The sequence below is a fragment of the Bos javanicus genome, chromosome 4, assembly GCF_032452875.1.
Source record: "Bos javanicus breed banteng chromosome 4, ARS-OSU_banteng_1.0, whole genome shotgun sequence".
NCBI classification, from domain to species: Eukaryota; Metazoa; Chordata; class Mammalia; order Artiodactyla; family Bovidae; genus Bos; species Bos javanicus.
In genome coordinates, this window is record NC_083871.1 from 28,782,692 (window position 1) to 28,804,075 (window position 21,384).

Consider the following 21,384-nt stretch of genomic DNA (forward strand, 5'->3'; position numbering starts at 1 on the left):
TCTCAAGAGGCAGATCAGGTGGTCTGTTATACCCATCTCTTTCAGAATTTTCCACAGTTTATTGTGATCCACACAGTCAAAGGCTTTGGCATAGTCAATAAAGCAGAAATAGATGTTTTTATGGAACTCTCTTGCTTTTTCCATGATCCAGCGGATGTCGGCAATTTGGTCTCTGGTTCCTCTTCCTTTTCTAAAACCAGCTTGAACATCGGGAAGTTCACGGTTCACATATTGCTGAAGCCTGGCTTGGAGAATTTTGAGCATTACTTTACTAGCGTGTGAGATGAGTGCAATTGTGCGGTAGTTTGAGGATTCTTTGGCGTTGCCTTTCTTTGGGATTGGAATGAAAACTGACCTTTTCCAGTCCTGTGGCCACTGCTGAGTTTTCCAAATTTGCTGGCATATTGAGTACAGCACTTTCATAGCATCATCTTTCAGGATTTGGAATAGCTCAACTGGAATTCCATCACCTCCACTAGCTTTGTTCATAGTGATGCTTTCTAAGGCCCACTCGACTTCACATTCCAGGATGTCTGGCTCTAGGTCAGTGATCACACCATTGTGATTATCTGGGTCGTGAAGATCTTTCTTGTACAGTTCTTCTGTGTATTCTTGCCATCTCTTCTTAATATCTTCTGCTTCTGTTAGGTCCATACCATTTCTGTCCTTTATTGAGCCCATCTTTACATGAAATGTTCCTTTGGTATCTCTGATTTTCTTGAAGAGATCCCTAGTCTTTCCCATTCTGTTGTTTTCCTCTATTTCTTTGCATTGATCGCTGAAGAAGGCTTTCTTATCTCTTCTTGCTATTCTTTGGAACTCTGCATTCAGATGTTTATATCTTTCTTTTTCCTCTTTGCTTTTCGCTTCTCTTCTTTTCACAGCTATTTGTAAGGCCTCCTCAGACGGCCATTTTGCTTTTTTGCATTTCTTTTCCATGAGACGGTCTTGATCCCTGTCTCCTGTACAATGTCACGAACCTCGTTCCATAGTTCATCAGGCACTCTATCTATCAGATCTAGGCCCTTAAATCTATTTCTCACTTCCACTGTATAGTCATAAGGGATTTGATTGAGGTCATACCTGAATGGTCTAGTGGTTTTTCCTACTTTATTAAATTTAAGTCTGAATTTGGCAATAAGGAGTTCATGGTCTGAGCCACAGTCAGCTCCTGGTCTTGTTTTTGTTGACTGTATAGAGCTTCTCCATCTTTGGCTGCAAAAAATATAATCATTCTGATTTCGGTGTTGACCATCTGGTGATGTCCATGTATATAGAGTGTTCTCTTGTGTTGTTGGAAGAGGGTGTCTGTTATGACCAGTGCATTTTCTTGGCAAAACTCTATTAGTCTTTGCTCTGCTTCATTCCGTATTCCAAGGCCAAATTTGCCTGTTACTCCAGGTGTTTCTTGACTTCCTACTTTTGCATTCCAGTCCCCTATAATGAAAAGGACATCTTTTTTGGGTGTTTGTTCTAAAAGGTCTTGTAGGTCTTCATAGAACCGTTCAACTTCAGCTTCTTCAGTGTTACTGGTTGGGGCATAGCCTTGGATTACTGTGATATTGAAAGGTTTGCCTTGGAAACGAACACAGAGATCATTCTGTCGTTTTTGAGATTGCATCCAAGTACTGCATTTCGGACTCTTTTGTTGACCATGATGGCCACTCCATTTCTTCTGAGGGATTCCTGCCTGCAGTAGTAGATATAATGGTCATCTGAGTTAAATTCACCCATTCCAGTCCATTTCGGGTTGCTGATTCCTAGAATGTTGACATGCACTCTTGCCATCTCTTGTTTGACCACTTCCAATTTGCCTTGATTCATGGACCTGACATTCCAGGTTTCTATGCAATATTGCTCTTACAGCATTGGACCTTGCTTCTATCACCAGTCACATCCACAGCTGGGTATTGTTTTTGCTTTGGTGCCATCCCTTCATTCTTTCTGGAGTTATTTCTCCACTGATCTCCAGTAGCATATTGGGCACCTACTGACCTGGGGAGTTTCTCTTTCAGTATCCTATCATTTTGCCTTTTCATACTGTTCATGGGGTTCTCAAGGCAAGAATACTGAAGTGGTTTGCCATTCCGTTCTCCAGTGGACCACATTCTGTCAGATCTCTCCACCATGATCCGCCCGTCTTGGTTTGCCCCACGGGCATGGATTAGTTTCATTGAGTTAGACAAGGCTGTGGTCCTAGTGTGATTAGATTGACTAGTTTTCTGTGAGTATGGTTTCAGTGTGTGTGCCCTCTGATGCCCTCTTGCAACACCTACTGTCTTACTTTGGTTTCTCTTACCTTGGGCGTGGAGTATCTCTTCACGGCTGTTCCAGCAAAGCACAGCCATTGCTCCTTACCTTGGACGAGGGGTATCTCCTCACTACTGCCCTTCCTGATCTTCAACGTGGGATAGCTCCTCTAGGCATGTGATAATGCTGTAGAGGGAACCACACAATAGCCAAACTCTTGGATTTCTTGATGAACTTGAATTAGATTACAAATTGTGATATCATATTCAAGAAAATTGGGCTTCCCTAGTGGCTCATATGGTAAAGAATCTGCCTGCAATGCAGGAGACCTGGATTCGATACCTGGATTGGGAAGATCTTCTGGATAAGGGAATAGTGTCCACTTCAGTATTCTTGCTTGGAGAAACCCATTGACAGAGGAGCCTACTTGGCTACAGTCGACAGAGTTGCAAAAAGTCAGACACAACTGAGTGACTAACATTTTTTACACATAAACAAATGGAAGTGTGAAAGGCTTAAAGAGTAATTTGATCAAAGTTATGTGGCTTATAAATGGCAGGGCCATGAGTCCCATGCAGGGCTCAGTGGCTCCAGACCCATGTGATGACCATTACAGCACATTGCCTCTCAAAACACAGAACACGACAATGTGCATGTGCTCATTTCCTCAGTCACGTCTGTCTAATTGGAGAAAAAATGTGCCACATTCAGTTTTCCATACCAGGAAGTCAGGTTATAGCTAAAATGAAAAAATACATAGCAGTATTATATGATTTAGAAATATGAAAATAAATGCTAGCTAAAAAAGTTGAAAGCAGGATCAGTTAATACACAATGGGAGAGAAGGGTGCTATTTTTTTCTTATGGTTTATGTAGTACTCTTGAATTTTCTGAATGATGTGTGTGTGTATGTATGTATATATATATATGGTTGAGAAAAAATGTTGATGTCATTGTTAATAGTATTGGCAAAAAAATTAAAAATACTATTTCAATGATCTAAGTGAAAATTGAATATAAGCCTTTAAGGCTAACATTGGAGTGCCTTTTAATGTTAATATAGAAAAATATTAAGGGGAATTTCAGTTACATCCCAATTCCAACCAGAGAAAACAACCCTTGCTGGCTTCACCCCAAGCAATTTTGGCTCTAGTATATGTTCTGAAAATTGTAGTGCTCTCTTCTTTTCTTAAAAAACACTGAATTTATTTTGAAGAAAATTTCTACCTGAAATATTTCTAAAATATATTGAAGTTTTAAAAATTAATTTTAAAATAGTAATGACAGATATCACTTGCAGAAAGATGTCAAATTCATTTCTTGTTTGATCATCAAAAAATATTGATGAGCCTGAGAATTCATATGGTCAGCAAATGGCTTGTCATAAAGTAAAAAAGAATCATACTTTAACTTCAAATTTGAAGTTAAAATTCACTACAAAATTGAGTGATACTAGAGTTTTTCCAAAAGGTGATTTTAATAATCAGTATTAAGTGACAAAACTAACTTAACTAGATCTATGGGTTAATATTATTTAACTCAGGTTATAGTAGTATTTTCCTTGATTTTTTTTTTGAAAAATGTTTATGATTGAAGTAGAAAAAATTTTTAAATTTTTCTCACTGAGTGCATGAGCATGCTCAGTCACTCAGTTGTGACCAACTCTTTGCCACCCCATTGACTGTAGCCCTCCATGCTCCTCTGTCCATGGGTTTTTTTCAGGCAAGAACACTGTATTGGGTTGCCATTTCCTCCTTCAGGGGATCTTCCCAACCCAGGGATTGAACCTGCATCTCCTGTGTCTCCTTCACTGGAGTCTTTTTACTGCTGAGCCACCTGGGAAGCCCCATTTAGCACATAATATTTTTATTCCTCCTCTTCATAACCTAAGATACTGACTTGTCAATGCTTAAATTCTGAAAGTTTAAAATTACTATTGGAAGTTGATTGATAAGTTTGTGGGGATGTAAACATAACAGCAATATGTGAACCGTGAACTTCCAGATGTTCAAGCTGGTTTTAGAAAAGGCAGAGGAACCAGAGACCAAATTGCCAACATCTGCTGGATCATTGAAAAAGCAAGAGAGTTCCATAAAAACATCTATTTTTGCTTTATTGACTATGACAAAGCCTTTGACTGTGTGGATCACAATAAACTGTGGAAAATTCTGAAAGAGATGGGCATACCAGACCACCTGACCTGCCTCTTGAGAAACCTATATGCAGGTCAGGAAGCAAGAGTTAGAACAGGACATGGAACAACAGACTTGTTCCAAATAGGAAAAGGAGTACATCAAGGCTGTATATTGTCACCCAGCTTATTTAACTTCTATGCAGAGTACGTCATGAGAAATGCTGGGCTGGAAGAAGCACAAGCTGGAATCAAGATTGCTGGGAGAAATATCAATAACCTTAGATATGCAGATGACACCACCCTTATGGCAGAAAGTGAAGAGGAACTCAAAAGCCTCTTGATGAAGGTGAAAGAGGAGAGTGAAAAAGTTGGCTTAAAACTCAACATTCAGAAAACGAAGATCATGGCATCTGGTCCCATCACTTCATGGGAAATAGATGAGGAAACAGTGGAAACAGTGTCAGACTTTATTTTTCTGGGCTCCAAAATCACTGCAGATGGTGATTTCAGCCATGAAATTAAAAGACGCTTACTCCTTGGAAGGAAAGTTATGACTAACTTAGACAGCATATTAAAAAGCAGAGACATTACTTTGCTAACAAAGGTCCGTCTAGTCAAGGCTATGGTTTTTCCTGTGATCATGTATGGATGTGAGAGTTGGACTGTGAAGAAGGCGAGCACAAAAGAATTGATGCTTTTGAACTGTGGTGTTGGAGAAGACTCTTGAGAGTCCCTTGGACTGCAAGGAGATCCAACCAGTCCATCCTAAAGAAGATCAGTTCTGGGTGTTCATTGGAAGGACTGATGTTGAAGCTGAAACTCTAATATTTGGCCACCTGATGTGAATAGCTGACTCACTTGAAAAGACCCTGATTCTGGGAAAGATTGAGGGTGGGGAGAGAAGGGGATGACAGAGGATGAAATGGTTGGATGGCATCACCAACTCAATGGACGTGAGTTTGGGTAAACTCCGGAAATTGGTGATAGAAAGGGAGGCCTGGCGTGCTGTGGTTCATGGGATCACAAAGAATCAGACACGACTGAGCAACTGAACTGAACTTAACACTGTACTTTTGGGATTCTGTTACATATAGATTTTTTTTTCCATTGTACTGCACATCCTTGAGGTTTTATTCATTTATTTAAAAATCTATTGTCTCTCTGTTGTTCAGATTGAAAAAAAAATTATTGATATATCTTCAAGTTTATTTTTCCTTCCATGTAGGTTTTTGAAAACTTTGTGGTTATAGTACTTTTAGTTCTTAAATTTTCATTTGCTTGCTCTTTATAAATTTACTTTCCTTTGTGACAGTTTCTACTTTTTCATGTGTTTCAAGAGTGTTCATAAATACTAAATTATTTTTATGACAGCTGTTTAAAATCTCAGATGATTCAGGTATCTGTGCTATCTCAATCTTGGTGTCTGTTGATCGTTCTTCCTTATTGATGGTTTTGGTATGACAAGTTATTTTTATTGTATCCTGGACATTTTGCATGGTATTTTATGTGACTGAGGTTCCTCTTTGAGTTTATTACCAACTCGGGATGGTAATCTGAGCTGTGTTCACACAGATAATCTCTACAGATTATCCTGGCTCGGAGGGGAGTGATATCCTTAATGGAGTGTGTTATGATAGTCATTGTCTGCCTGTACGCCTTTATGGATGCACACTGGCTGACAAGGAAACTCTCCTTACTGCCTTCTGGGGATAGTAGTGAGTCTGTGCTTACAGACAAAATCTACAAATATCTCACCAACCCTGGAGCAGACCTACCTCTTCACTGTAAGGTGGAGTGGAAGTCAGAGCTCTGCTCACTTTAGCTAGAGTAGAGCAGTTTGGGGAACTAGGATCCCACATGCCATGTGGCAAGAAAATAAAGCAAAAAAAAAAATTTTTTTTTTTTTTTTTTTGTCATCCGGTGCTGCTCCTCTCCCAAGCCTGTAGCTAGAACTTTATGCATAACCTGCTTGTGTGTGCATGTGTGAAATATTTTTTTCTTTTCGTTGTGCCCATTGATATATCTTGGGTGCCGAAGCTTTTTTATCACCTAGACTGGGATATGTAGAAGGAAAAAAGTAACAAACCAATAAATTGCAACTAACAAACAAAATAGCAAACTCAATTCTAGGTCCTGAGGCCACAAGAGAGTTTACCTTCTTCATCATCTTTCCAATTCTCTGATTTTGTCTCTTGTATTTTACCATAGACTTATAGGTATAATAAGTAGGATGAAATACAGTGAATTATATCTACTCTGTTTTGTTCAGAACTAGAAACAGAATGGTATTATTTTCAAGTTTCTTTCCTAATTGTGTATTGCTGGTATAGGAGAATACAATGGATTTTTTTATATTGATCCCTTCACTGGTGATTTGCTAAATTTACTTTACAAATTCTATCAGTCTATTTTCTTCTGGATTTTCTATATTTAAAAATGTATTAACCATGAATAATTGCAGTTTTTCTCTTTTTCTGAACATTTTAATATTTTTAATTTAATTGTGCTGAATACAGGGTTTGGGGTTTTTCTGGTGGCTCAGCTGGTAACGAATCTGCCTGCAATGCAGGAGGCCTGGGTTCAATCCCTGGGTTGGGAAGATCCCCTGGAAAAGGGAACGGCTACCCACTCAAATATTCTGGCCTTGAGAATTCCATGGACTGTGTTTCCATGGATTCACAAAGAGTCAGACGCAACTGAGCAAATTTCACTTTCACTCCCAGGGTTTAGTAAAAGCATTATGCCTAAATTCATAGAGGAAAATTTAATATTTGATCATTAAACATAATATGTGCTATAGGCTTTTGGTAAATATTCAATCACAGTTAAAATTTTTCTTTTAATTCATTGCTTGCTATGATTTTTATCCTGATAGAGTATTTAATTTTATCAAATGCTTATTTTACAACTAATAAAATGATCATTTTTTCTGCTTTTTAGTTAAGCTGGTTGATTTTGTTGATAATTTTTCATATGTTAAAGAAACTTTGCATTCATGGACCAAACCTTGAAAGTTAAAGTGTGAAAGTGTTAGTTGCTCAGTTGTGTCTGACTTTTTGTGACTCCATGGAATTCTGTCAATGAAATTCTCCAGGCAAGAGTACTAGAGTGCTTAGCCATTTCCTTCTCCAAAGGATCTTCCCAACCAAGGAATCGATCCCTGGTCTCCTGCATTGCAGGCAGATTCTTTACCATCTGACCCACCAGGGAAGCCCTGAACTAAACCTTACTTCATCATGATTTCTTATTCTGTTTTTATATTTACTGGGATCTCTTTACTAATATTTATTTGTGACTTATCATTGGTATTCAGAAAAGAACTTGGCCATTAATATCACCAAAGGTCATTGTTTTAAGGAAAAGTTTTACATTACAAATTTAATTTTTAATATGTGTATAGTATTCTTCAGATTTTCTATTTCCTCTTGTGTCAGTTGTGATAAAGTGTATTTTCCATAAACTTCATTATTTTAACTTAAGACAGAAGGATGGCAGAGTAGATACCAGCCTTCTTCTCCCACAAAATATCTATCTATTTATCTAGTGCAGATTAAATTTTCCCTAAGTTTAGCTTTAGGTGCATCCCACAAATTTTGATAGATCATATGTTTGTTATTTAGTTCAAAATTTAGTCTAATATCCATGATAATTTCTTTTTTATCCTTGAATTACTAAAGTGTATTCCTAAGGCACAAAGAAGCTTCTAGTAATATTCTTTTGCTTGATTTAGGTGCTAGTTACATGTGTGTTCATTTTGAGAAATGCTTTTTTCATTAAGCTGTACATTTTGGTTTACATACTTTTTCCAAAGGTTTTTTCCTTCATTCCAATTTAAATTAGAAAATATAGTCTTTAATTCCCAAATATTTTGGCAATAATTAATTTTTTTAATTATTTGTTTTAGTTTGACTCTAAATATGTTGAATTTTTTCAGTTCTTTGTTGTCACGTGCTAGAAGTTCAGTATGTGATAACATCATATGTTTATTTTAAAAATATTTAAAATATATTAACATTGTTTTATGTATGTCAATCAGGCTAAGATTATTAATCATGCTGTTCAGTTACATACTAGGGCACATTTTTCTGCTTAAATTGTGGGTTTGTTAATGTCTCCTTTTAGTTTTATCATTTTTGGATTTATGCATTTTGGAGTTTTAGAGATACATGTGTCTTTACAATTATTATTTTTTTAGTATATATCCACTTTAATGTTTATAGATTTCTTTCATATATAGTATGTAAATTCTTTTATATAATATATATATGTATTTCTTTTATATATAGATAATCTATATGATAGTATTACATGTAATAGAACTACATAAATTAAGGTCTACATGACTGATGATAGCATATGGCACCACGTTTATTTTCATTAGTATCTGCCTGTATTTTTAAAGACATTTAAACTTTATATTTAAACTTCTTCTATTCTTATATTCAAAGTGAATATCTTTAAGTAGCATATAGCTTTTGTTTTTCTTTAAAGTTAAGAATCTTTTTTTGAAGAAAAATAATTTAAGACATTGCATTTAATAAAACCAGATATATTTGAGTTTATATCTAGTTTATTACTATTTGTTTTTAAATTCTCCTATTAACTTACTAGGTATACTTTATTTTTCTACTCTTTTGTCATGATAAATGAAGCCCTTGATTTATTATGATGTAATACAATTGGTACTTTTATAATGCTCCTGACAATTCTCGTGCCTTAGTCCCTTAATTTAGTTCATCCCTACTTAACTTTTGTCAGTCATGTGTTTACACACATGCATACACAGTCCCCACAACACAAGACTTTATTGTTTTGCCCACATGTTTAATTGCTCTTTATTCCTTCATGTGTTATCTAGTTTCATTTCCTTCTGCCTTAATATTTCTTGTACTGTAGTTCTTCTAATTCGGAGAAGGTGATGGCACCCCACTCCAGTACTCTTGCCTGGAAAATCCCATGGACGGAGGAGCCTGGTAGGCTGCAGTCCATGGGGTCGCTAAGAGTCGGACACGACTGAAGTGACTTCACTTTCACTTTTCACTTTCATGCATTGGAGGAGGAAATGGCAACCCACTCCAGTGTTCTTGCCTGGAGAATCCCAGGGACAGGGGAGCCTGGTGGGCTGCTGTCTATGGGGTCGCACAGAGTTGGACACGACTGAAGTGACTTGGCAGCAGCAGTAGCAGTAGCAGTTCTTCTAATTAGAAAATTTTCTCACTTTTTGGAAATGTATTCTTCATTTTCAAGGGTGTTAACACTGGAAATATTATTCCATAATGAAAATGAATTCCCTCCTCCATTTTTAACAGGCGATTCCATTAACTTTAGGCCTTCACCATATCTGTGAAGTGTTTGGCTACAAATCTAATTGTTGCTCCTCTGCAAGTAATGAGTCTTTCTTTGAATGACTGCCTTCAAGATTTTCTCTTTAAAGATTTGTTTTTCATCAAAACAAGTAGTAATGCAGTGTATCTAGGTGCTCTAGTCTTTGTATGGATCTTGCTTGTTTTTTCTAGTGCCTACTGAATTATTGGCTTGTTGTATTTCTGATTAGAAAAAAATTCAGCCATTTTCTCCCTACTTTTTATCCCATTTTCCCAAGAGTAACAAATCACACATATATTAGTTATTTTATGAGTCACGTAATTTCTTATGAGCTTTTTCCATCTTCCAGTTTCTTCCCTCTCTTCACTTCAGACTGGATATTTTCCACTGGTACCTCTTTTGCAGTTTGCATTCAGCTGTGAAATTTATATATTTAGTGTGTGCGTGTATGCTAAGTCACTTCAGTCATGTCCAGCTCTTTGAGACACTATGGACCATAGCCCACCAGACTCTTCTGTCCATGGGATTCCCCAGGCAATACTACTGGAGTGGGTTGCCATTTCCTTCTCTAGGGGATCTTCCTGACCCAGGGATTGAACCCGCATCTCTTAGATCTCCTGCATTGGCAGGCAAATTCTTTACCACTGGTGCCACCTGGGAAATATATTTACTACTGAATATCAATACTACATTTTTCAGTTCTATAATTCTCATTTATTTTATTTTCTATGTAGTCTCATTATCTAGAGATGTTTATCTTATTATTATCTATTTTATGTCAAGGTCTAAATCTCATAACTCCAATGATTTAGGGATTTATGTATTTGTTGTCTTCGGTTCAGTTCAGTCATTTAGTCGTGTCCAACTCTTTGCGACCCCATGAACTGCAACATGCAAGGCCTACCTGTCCATCACCAACTCCCGAGTTCACTCAGACTCACATCCATTGAGACAATGATGCCATCTAACCATCTCATCCTCTGTCGTCCCCTTCTCCTCTCACCCTCAATCTTTCCCAGCATCAGGGTCTTTTCAAATGAGTCAGCTCTTCACATGAGGTGGCCAAAGTACTGGAGTTTCAGCTTTAGCATCATTCCTTCCAAAGAAATCCCAGGGCGGATCTCCTTCAGAATGGACTGGTTGGATCTCCTTGCAGTCCCAGGGACTCTCAAGAGTCTTCTCCAACACCATGATTCAAAAGCATCAATTCTTCGGCGCTCAGCCTTCTTCACAGTCCAACTCTCACATCCATACATGACCACAGGAAGAACCATAGCCTTCACTAGATGGATCTTTGTTGGCAAAGTAATATCTCTGCTTTTCAATATGCTATGTAGGTTTCATAGCTTCATAATTTTCCTTCCAAGGAGTAAGCGTCTTTTAATTTCATGGCTGCAGTCACCATCTGCAGTGATTTTGGAGCCCAAAAAAATAAAGTCTGACACTATTTCCACTGTTTCCCCATCTATTTTCCATGAAGTGATGGGGCCGGATGCCATGATCTTAGTTTTCTGAAAGTTGAGCTTTAAGTTAACTTTTTCACTCTCCTCTTTCACCTTCATCAAGAGGCGCTTTAGTTCTTTACTTTCTGCCATAATGGTTGTGTCATCTGCATAACTGAGGTTATTGATATTTCTCCTGGCAGTCTTGACTCCAGCTTGTGCTTCTTCCAGTCCAGTGTTTCTCATGATGCACTCTGCATATAAGTTAAATAAGCAGGGTGACAATATACAGCCTTGATGTACTCGTTTTCAAATTTGGAACCCATCTGTTGTTCCATGTCCAGTTCTAACTATTGCTTCTTGACCGGCACACAGATTTCTCAGAAGGCAGGTAAGGTGGTCTGGTATTCTCATCTGTTTAAAAATTTTCCACAGTTTGTTGTGATCCACACAGTTAAAGGCTTTAGTGTAGTCAATAAAGCAGAAATGGATGTTTTTATGGAACTCTCTTGCTTTTTCTATGATCCAGTGGATGTTGGAAATTTGATCTCTGGTTCCTGTGTCTTTTTTAAATCCAGCTTGAACATCTCAAAGTTCTTGGTTTAAATAGTGTTGAAGCTGGGCTTGGAGAATTTTGAGCATTACTTTGCCAGCTCAAATTACTTTGCTCACACTACTTTGTGTGAGATAAGTGCAATTGTGCAGTAGTTTGAACGTTCATTAGCATTGCCTTTCTTTGGGATTGGAAAGAAAACTGACCTTTTCCAGTGTTGTGGCCACTGCTGAGTTTTCCAAATTTGCTGGCAAATTGAGGGCAACACTTTCACAGCATCATCTTTCAGGATTTCAAATAGCTCAACTGGAATTCCATCACCTCCACTAGTTTTGTTCATAGTGATGCTTCCTAAGGCCCACTTCCTAAGGCCCATTCCAGGTTATCTGGCTCTAGATGAGTGATCACACCATTGTGATTATCTGGGTTGTGAAGAACTTTTTTTGTATAGTTCTTCTGTGTATTCTTTCCACCTCTTAATATCGTCTGCTTCTGTTAGGTCCATACCATTTCTGATCTTTATTGAGCCCATCTTTGCATGAAATATTCCCTTGGTATCACTAATTTTCTTGAAGAGATATCTAGTCTTTCCCATTCTATTGTATTCCTCTATTTCTTTGCATTGATCACTGAGGAAGGCTTTCTTATCTCTCCTTACTCTTCTTTGGAATTCTGGATTCAAATGAGTATATCTTTCCTTTTCTCCTTTCCTTTTCACTTCTCTTCTTTTCACAGCTATCTGTAAGGCCTCCTCAGACAGCCATTTTGCTTTTTTGAATTTCTTTTTCTTGGGGATGGTCTTGATCCCTGTCTCCTGTAGAATGTTACAAACCTCTTTCCATAGTTCATCAGGCACTCTGTCTATCAGATCTAGTCCCTTAAATCTATTTCTCACTTCCACTGTATAATCATAAGGGATTTGATTTAGGTTATACCTAAATGGTCTAGTGGTTTTCCCCACTTTCTTCAATTTAAGTCTGAATTTGGCAATAAGGAGTTCATGATCTGAGCCACAGTCAGCTCCTGGTCTTGTTTTTGCTGACTGTATAGAGCTTCTCCATCTTTGGCTGCAAAGAATATAATCATTCTGATTTCAGTGTTGACCATCTGGTGATGTCCATGCATAGAGACTTCTCTTGTGTTATTGGGAGAGGGTGTTTGCTATGACCAGTGCATTCTTTCGGCAAAACTCTATTAGCCTTTGCCCTGCTTCATTTTGTAGTCCAAGGCCAAATTTGCATGTTACTCCAGGTGTTTCTTGACTTCCTACTTTTGCATTCCAGTCCCCTATAATGAAAAGGGCATCTTTTTTGGGTGTTAGTTCTAAAAGGTCTTGTAGGTCTTCATAGAACCATTCAACTTCAGCTTCTTCAGTATTACTGTTGGGGCATAGACTTGGATTACTGTAATATTGAATGGTTTGCCTTGGAAATGAACAGAGATGATTCTGTCGTTTTTGAGATTGCATCCAAGTACTGCATTTTGGACTCTTGTTAACTATGATGGCTACTCCATTTCTTCTAAGGGATTCCTGCCCATAGTAGTAGATATAATGGTCATCTGAGTTAAATTCACCCATTCCAGTCCATCTTAGTTCGCTGATACCTAGAATGTCGACGTTCATTCTTGCCATCTCCTGTTTGACCACTTCCAATTTGCCTTGATTCATGGACCTAACATTCCAGGTTCCTATGCAATATTGCTCTTTACTGCATCAGTCCTTGCTTCTATTGCAAGTCACATCCACAACTGGGTGCTGTTTTTGCTTTGTTTCCATCCTTTCATTCTTTCTGGAGTTATTTCTTCATTGCTCTCCAGTAGCTTATTGGGTACCTACTGACCTGGGGAGTTCCTCTTTCAGTATCCTATCATTTTGCCTTTTCATACTGTTCATGGGGTTCTCAAGGCAAGAATACTGAAGTGGTTTGCCATTCCGTTCTCCAGTGGACCACATTCTGTCAGGCCTCTCCACCATGACCCTTCTGTCTTGCATTGCCCCACATGGCATGGCTTAGTTTCATTGAGTTAGACAAGCTGTGATCCGTGTGATCAGATTGGCTAGTTGTCTGTGATTGTGGTTTCAGTCTGTCTGCTCTCTGATGCCCTCTCTCAGTGCCTACCATCTTACTTGGGTTTCTCTAACCTTGGATGTGGGGTATCTCTTCACAGCTGTTCCAGCAGAGCGCAGCCGCTGCTCCTTACCTTGGAAATGAGGTAGCTCCCCTTGGGAGCTGCCCCTGAACTTGGATGTGGGGTAGCTCATCTCCACTGACACCCCTGACCTTGGACATGGGGTAGCTCATATTCACCAGTAATTATCAATTAAATGTCACATATTTTGTATGACTGCAGCCATGAAATTAAAAGATGCTTACTCCTTGGAAGGAAAGTTATGACCAACCTAGATAGCATATTAAAAAGCAGAGACATTACTTTGCTAACAAAGGTCTGTCTAGTCAAGGCTATGGTTTTTCCAATAGTCATGTATGGATTTGAGAGTTGGACTATAAGGAAAGCTGAAGACTGAAGAATTGGTGCTTTTGAACTGTGGTGTTGGAGAAGACTCTTCAGAGTCCCTTGAACTGCAAGGAGATCCCACCAGTCCATCCTAAAGGAGATCAGTCCTGGGTATTCATTGGAAGGACTGATGTTGAAGCTGAAATTCCAATATTTGGCCACCTGATGCCAAGAGCTGACTCATTTGAAAAACCCTGATGCTGGGAGAGATTGAAGGCATGAGGTGAAGGGGATGTCAGAGGATGAGATGGTTGTATGGCATCACCAACTCAATGGACATGAGTTTGGGTAAACTCCAGGAGTTGGTGATGGACAGGGAGGCCTGGTATGCTGCAGTCCATGGGGTTGCAAAGAGTCAGACATGACTGAGCGACTGAGCTGAACTGATTTTGTATGAAACATTATAAAAGGTGAGGATCAGTATTCCTGTCTTCAAAGTAAGTTCAGTATTTTCTCTTTTAACCAGTTATAATGGAATTTATTTGTAGACTTTGTAAGGTGTGATCTACTTCTCTTCCAGCCCCCACCAGTTAGGCATCCTAACTAAGAGTTTAGGATGTCTAGTGGTCATCTTTATTATTGGGTATTGACCTCCTGTTTGTTTGTTTGTTTGTTTTAGGCTTTTAATTAATCTATTTTTTATTGACAGATAATTTCTTTACAAAATTTTGCTGTTTTCTGTCAAACCTCAACATGAATCTCCCAAGCAATATGGGGTTGCTTGAAACTTCATTCTGAATTTTAAAATTTCTGTTAATCTTTTCAGCCTTTCATCTGGGAAGCGGAGGAGTTTGACTAATTATTAGACTATTAAGGGGAAGTCTTCCCATTGACTGTTCTGCTCGTACTTTGACTCTTTTTCTCTCTCTGATCTTGATCCCCCAGGTACTGACTTCCTTGAGAGACACAAAATATATTTTTTTCTCCCAGCTTGTAGGATCCCCAAAACCTGATGCTTTCCTTTTTATTTTAGTAGTGATTCTCTTCTAGAATTTGTAATCTTTCCAAGCACCATGGGTCAGTAGATCCTCCAAGGACAAAAGAAAGTAGAAAGTCTGTTCATCTCTTGGAAGTTCCCTTCTCTCCAGGACATTGGCTCTTCCAATTCTGCCCACTCTATCACTTCTCCTGTACACCCAGCTTTGTGGGTGTATGTCAGGGAGAGGGGTGTTATTTGGCTTTCCTAAGTGTTGTTTTCTGTATATCAAAAATGATAAAATAGACCAAAGGGAAACTGAGATATGTGCTTTAATTCTTAAGTTATATTTGTCACATTTCTATCAAATTGTGTCTGATATTGTTTTTGATAAACTGATGGAGCATGTTGACTATGAAATTTTACTTCAGACTTTCTTTTAAAAAAAAAAACTTAATTTTAGCTTTATTTTCTATACTGTTTTTCAAAAGTTTTCAATATCTACTTTTTTTTTAACTTTACAATATTGTATTGGTTTTGCCATATCTTTCACTTAAGCCATTAAGAATTACTTATTTAAAAATTACTTAATCCGTAGTCAGATAAATCTGTGCTTGAATCTTTTATCACTTCTTCTGTGATGGCCTAGAGGGGTGGATGTGGGGAGAGAAGGGAGGCTCAAGAGAGAGGCTCAAATCAATTATGACGGATTCATATTGTTGTATGGCAGAAACCAACACAACATTGTAAAGCAATTTTCCTCAAAATAAAAAATAAATAAAAATTTATATACTAAAGTACCAAATGTCTTGTTCCTATTAACCAGAAAATAAATGTTATTTTCTTTTCTGTAATTATCCTGTCCTTGGCTAATGATATGAAATAACATTGGATAATGATTTATAATAAGAAATGATAGAAAAATAAGGGACTTGTATGTATGTGAGTAATCAAGATTAGGCAATAAGTGCCAACATAATTATGGAATTCAATGTAATTAAATTATTCTTCATTTATATAAAATTATGAAAATGGAATAAGGAGAAAGTTAGTGAAAATTAAAGAAAAGACAGTAATATATATTCTTCCATCATCAGACATAGAGTAGGGCTCTCAATGTGTAGTTTAAAGAAAGTTATGAATCAATTATTCATTACTGTCATGAAAGAATATATTCCCTACTGTTTATTAATTCATTCACTCTGTGAGCAGTAATCATTTGTTGAATTAACTCTGATGAAATATTTCTGATAAGCTGATCTACTGCCTCAGAAAACATCAACATGTGTGTGGGCACTTTTCTTTATCAACAACCACATCATAGTCATCTCCAACCAGCAACAGATACAATATGTTGAGGCATAGGGTGTAGCTCCCCTACCCTCCCGTAACTTTTTAAAAAGTGTCAAATGTGAGAACTTTGGAGTCCTTTTTCTTTAAGCGATAAACTCAGTTACATATCAATGTCAATAAAGTGTTCTAAAGGACAGAAACAAAGGTGGCAGAAATACAGGAAATTATGTCCTATGAGGGAAAGTGTAAGACATAAAAGTAGCCTAGCTTAGAAAACAATTGATTATGGGTCATATTGGAAAATTTTATATAGTTTAAAATTCCATTGACGTCCAGGAAAGTTTGGTTAAAAAATGTGGATTTGAGTTAGAATAATCAAAAATATTAGCATCTTAAAACGGTAATGTTTTACCAAGAACACTGAGAAGGGTAATCTTTCATTGAGGTTACAAGAAAGTTGGCAAATGTTTTAAAAATTGAGACTTTATTGTTTTTCCCTTGACTATCCATATGTCTGAGTTTGCCTGGGAAGTGATATTGAGCAGATTGGAGGTGTTTTTTTGGTTGTTATTTTATTTTATTAGACTTTTAGTCTCTGAAATATTCAGGGAACATACATATTAATATGAATTTAAAATAATATGAGTTACAGAGGTAGGTAAGGCCAATGAAGATGTTGAGAACTTTGTAGAAGAAATGAATAAAGGATGTCGATAGGTCTTAATTTCCCAAACTTGCAAAACTTCTGCAGGAACCAGCTTTCCGTGCTTTGGGTTTTTTCATTTTTATTTTCTTTTATTATGTTTTTTACTACTTGTTCTCCATTTATACAAAAATGTTTCAGTCAGTGCAGATTACAAAATCAAGCATGATTTATATTTACAACTTCAGAGGCAAACCTGACTGTTTCATGGGGTGGGTCAAACCAAACATTTTTTAGAGTCATCTAGCCTATTTAATTTGAAAAGTAGTTGACAATGGCATGTTTTTGTGTAAGTTAATGATGTGAGAAATATGCATTGCATCTTGGGCTATTTCAACATTCAGAAAGGTTCTCCACCAACAGAATTTCTAATATTTTTTTTTACCCCTTTCATGACACATTTAGTTGCACCAAATAATTCAAGTTCAGTTATGTACTGTTCAAGTGCCTGGATATTTCAAATAAGACATTCTTAAAGAGTTTCTTTGCCACTAGGGATGGTTGGGCAATTGGAGCAAAATCTTGTCAGCTTTTTTTTCAAAGAAAAATCTTGAATGTTTTCCTTACTTAGTTGAGGCACAAAAGGAAAGCAAGATGGCCTCTGGGCAATGTTCTACAAACTATGACCTGCTAAGGACCTCAGTTTTCAAGTTTATTTTGTCCCTTTCTTTCCTTTGTTTTCCCCACAGCCACTTGCTAGGCCAGTTATTCCAGGATTCTAGCAGAGAAAAGAAACCTTGAGAGATGGTTGCCATGAATATATTTGTATTTGTTGTAACTACCCTTTTAGATAGGTAAAAAACAGAGGCATATATAAAAGAGCAATAGGAGCATAGAGCACTGAAGAATTTCTGTATCCCCCAGGCTTCTGCCTGTAGCATTTATAAAAACTGAGAGCCACTGTCTGTCCATATGTTTAGAGATGGGATAGAATGAAAACACCACAGCTTAGGAAACCTAGAAAACTTGATTCTGGTCTCGTTGTGGCCGCTAATGCTGTATCCTTAGTTTGGTGCATTATGGTTTCCTCAGCTGTAAAATGGATACTGTCAGCTCGACTCTAAGCTTCTTTCTTATTGTATAAATTTTTGTTGACTGAAGGTGTGACAAAGCCAGACATTATCTGGTCAGTGTCCTGTGTGTGTGTTTGTCTGTGTTTGGTCCCACTCTGTGACCCCATGGACTGTAGCCCACCAGGTTGCTCTGCCTATAGGATTCTCCAGGCAAGAACACTGGACTGGTTGCCATTCCCTTCGTCAGAGGATCTTTCTGATCCAGGGATCAAACCCACATTTCCTGTGTCTCCAGTATTGGCAGGCAGATTCTTTACCACTGAGCCACCTGGGGCATGCTCTGTATCGTCTAATGAATGCTTATTCTAGATGTCTCCTCAGTGATTTCACTTAGGCCTCAATGAGCCCAAAGCTACTGCAAATAGCAGTCATGGGTTTTGTCTGGCAACTCTGAGGGAATATTTGCAGTTAACAGAAGTTCTGAAAAGAGCAAAAGGAAAGGCTGCCTCTGCCTGCTGTGACTTCTCATGGGCAACAAGAGTAGGTGAGCAGAACACTGAAAGGATGTAAAGAGAGTGAGAAGAACAAGAATACCTGAAAATCATCTGTGCAACTGTGGCACTAAAAAGTCTTCCTGTGAAAATTAGCTAAGAAGAGACTAACAGTCTTTCTTTGTGGTTTTATCAGATTGGCTATTGGAGCAATGTGTGCGCGAGTGTGTGTGTGTGTGTGCATTTTCTCTGAAAAATTGTTAATGTAAACACTGGATCATCCATTTGAGAAACAAGTTATTTTCTTGAGGGATCTCTTACTTTTAGTTCAGAAAGTTAACTGATTCCGTATGCCTTGGCCACTAAACTATCATCTTGGAGGGATATGGACAAGGTACAAGAAGTGATGGAGGGGATACCTTACAATCTGTCAGATACTGGGCAAACATTGTGTACTTATAGTTTTATTTAGTGTTCATAGTTAATTTATAATATCAGTTAATTAAAAAAAAAAGAAGCTCAGAAAGATCAGTTAAATCCTCTAAGATCACACAACTATTAAGTGTTGGAGGACTGATTGGAACCCAGGTCTTCTTCACTCTGATACTCTTCATTATGCCTTATAGCCTCTCAGCTCAACAGGGGCATTATCAGTAATATCTACTAATTCTAAACACTGGTGAGTCTTGGCTTTTATTTAAATCACCACAAACTCAGCAGCTTAAAACAATACTCACACATTGCCTCATAGTTGTGTAGGGCAAAATTCAGCCTTATTGTCAGGTAGTCTGCATAAGGTCTCACAAGAGCAGAGTCAAGATGTCTGTGGAAGTTAGGGGGGAGGGAGAATATGATCACAGGCACATTTAGGTGCTTGATGTCAGAATTCAATTCAAATCCATGGGATTCTAGGACTGAGACCCCTGTTTCTTTGCTGGCATTTCCCCAGGGTTTCTCTCAGTTCCCCGAGGTCACTTGTATTCATTGGCTTGTGGGATCCCCCCATTTTTAAGCTGAATAATGGCACAGCAGATATTTCTCTCTGAATGTCTTTGATTTTCTCTTTGTTGTATCTTTATGATCACCTCTTCTGTCTCTGCTTGTAAGGACTGATAGGAATACATTGTGTTCACACTGATAATTCAGTATAATCTTCCTAAAGTCAACTATTTAGTAACCTTAATTATCTCACCAAATTCCTCTGTGTGTGTGTAAGGTAATATATTCAGTATGGTATCTCATCATAGTCACAGTCTGTGTGACTATGGGATTAGAAGTGGAATCTCTCTCTTTCTCTGTTTTGTTTTGTTTTGTTTTTCCTTTTGTCAGTATCATTGGCATATGGAATCTTATTTCCCCAACCAGGGATTGAACCCTCAACCCTTGTATTGAATGTGTGGAATCCTAACCCCTGGACTGCCAGGGAAGCCCCAGGAGTAGAATCTCATTGGCAACACAGTTCTTCCTCCTGCAGGTGCTCTTCCCCCAGATCCCTTGAGGACAGTAGTATATGGTCTAGATGGATGCTCATATGCAGTGAATTTTAATTTCAATGAGAAATTCTAAGTTTTAGGAATCCACTTTCATAGGAAGCAGTAGGAAAGGCTGCTTTTGTTTAATGGAGAGACACTACTTCATCTTTCAAGGTTTTATCTCTCAATCGCATAACACAACCCTGAGACGTTACTCACATAGAGTGGCCAGAGCATTGCATTCTTGGCACAGTTAGCAAGAATTGCAGGGGACAAGAGACCCAGAAAAAGATAGAATGGAAATACCTTTGATTACATTATGGTAGGGTTCCAGGTTTGCCCTGTACCTCTCCAGATGTGTGACTTTTGACAGATCATTCTCTGAGAATGATCTGTCAGAAACTCTCTAAGCTTCTGTTTATAAATCTATTTAATGAAAATAATAATACCTATTCTAAAGAATATTAAGAGATATGAATGAGATAATTCTTCTAAAGCTACTAACATTGTGTTTATAAAATAGTAGGTATCCTACACATGTTTCTCTATCCCTCCCCAACTCTGCTGCTGCTGCTGCTGCTAAGTCGCTTCAGTCGTGTCCGACTCTGTGCGACCCCATAGACAGGAGCCCACCAGGCTCTGCCATCCCTGGGCTTCTCCAGGCAAGAATACTGGAGTGGGTTGCCATTTCCTTCTCCAATGCATGAAAGTGAAAAGTGAAAGCGAAGTTGCTCAGTCGTGTCCGACTCTTAGCGACCCCATGGACTGCAGCCTGCCAGGCTCCTCCATCCATGGGATTTTCTAGGCAAGAGTACTGGAGTGGGGTGCCATCTATCCAAATATGGAGTATTTGATACAAACTTGCCTTTGATCTGATAGAACGCCAATCCTCCAAAAATATCTACTAAAAAACAATAGCTACTGTATGTTGAACACTACCATGGTGCACCAAGATACCTTTCAAAATTATTTTCAAAATTAATATGACTATGTACATGAGAAATATAGGGTTGCAAATTATATTGAAGTCTACATCAATATAATAGTCTATATCTGTGGATCCCCTCATTCAAAACATTTCACTTCTGCATTCTAAGTTTAGAAGACTTTTGAGATAAATTTTGAGTATCATGTGCACAGAATTCTTAATCTATCATAAAAGCATGTAGTAAAAGTATAGAAAAACTCCCCATGCTGGAAAAAATGTGGCTCTTTCTCTGAGATAAACAGCCACCTGCAAGAGACTTTAGGGAGATTACAGTGGTTGCGCCACTC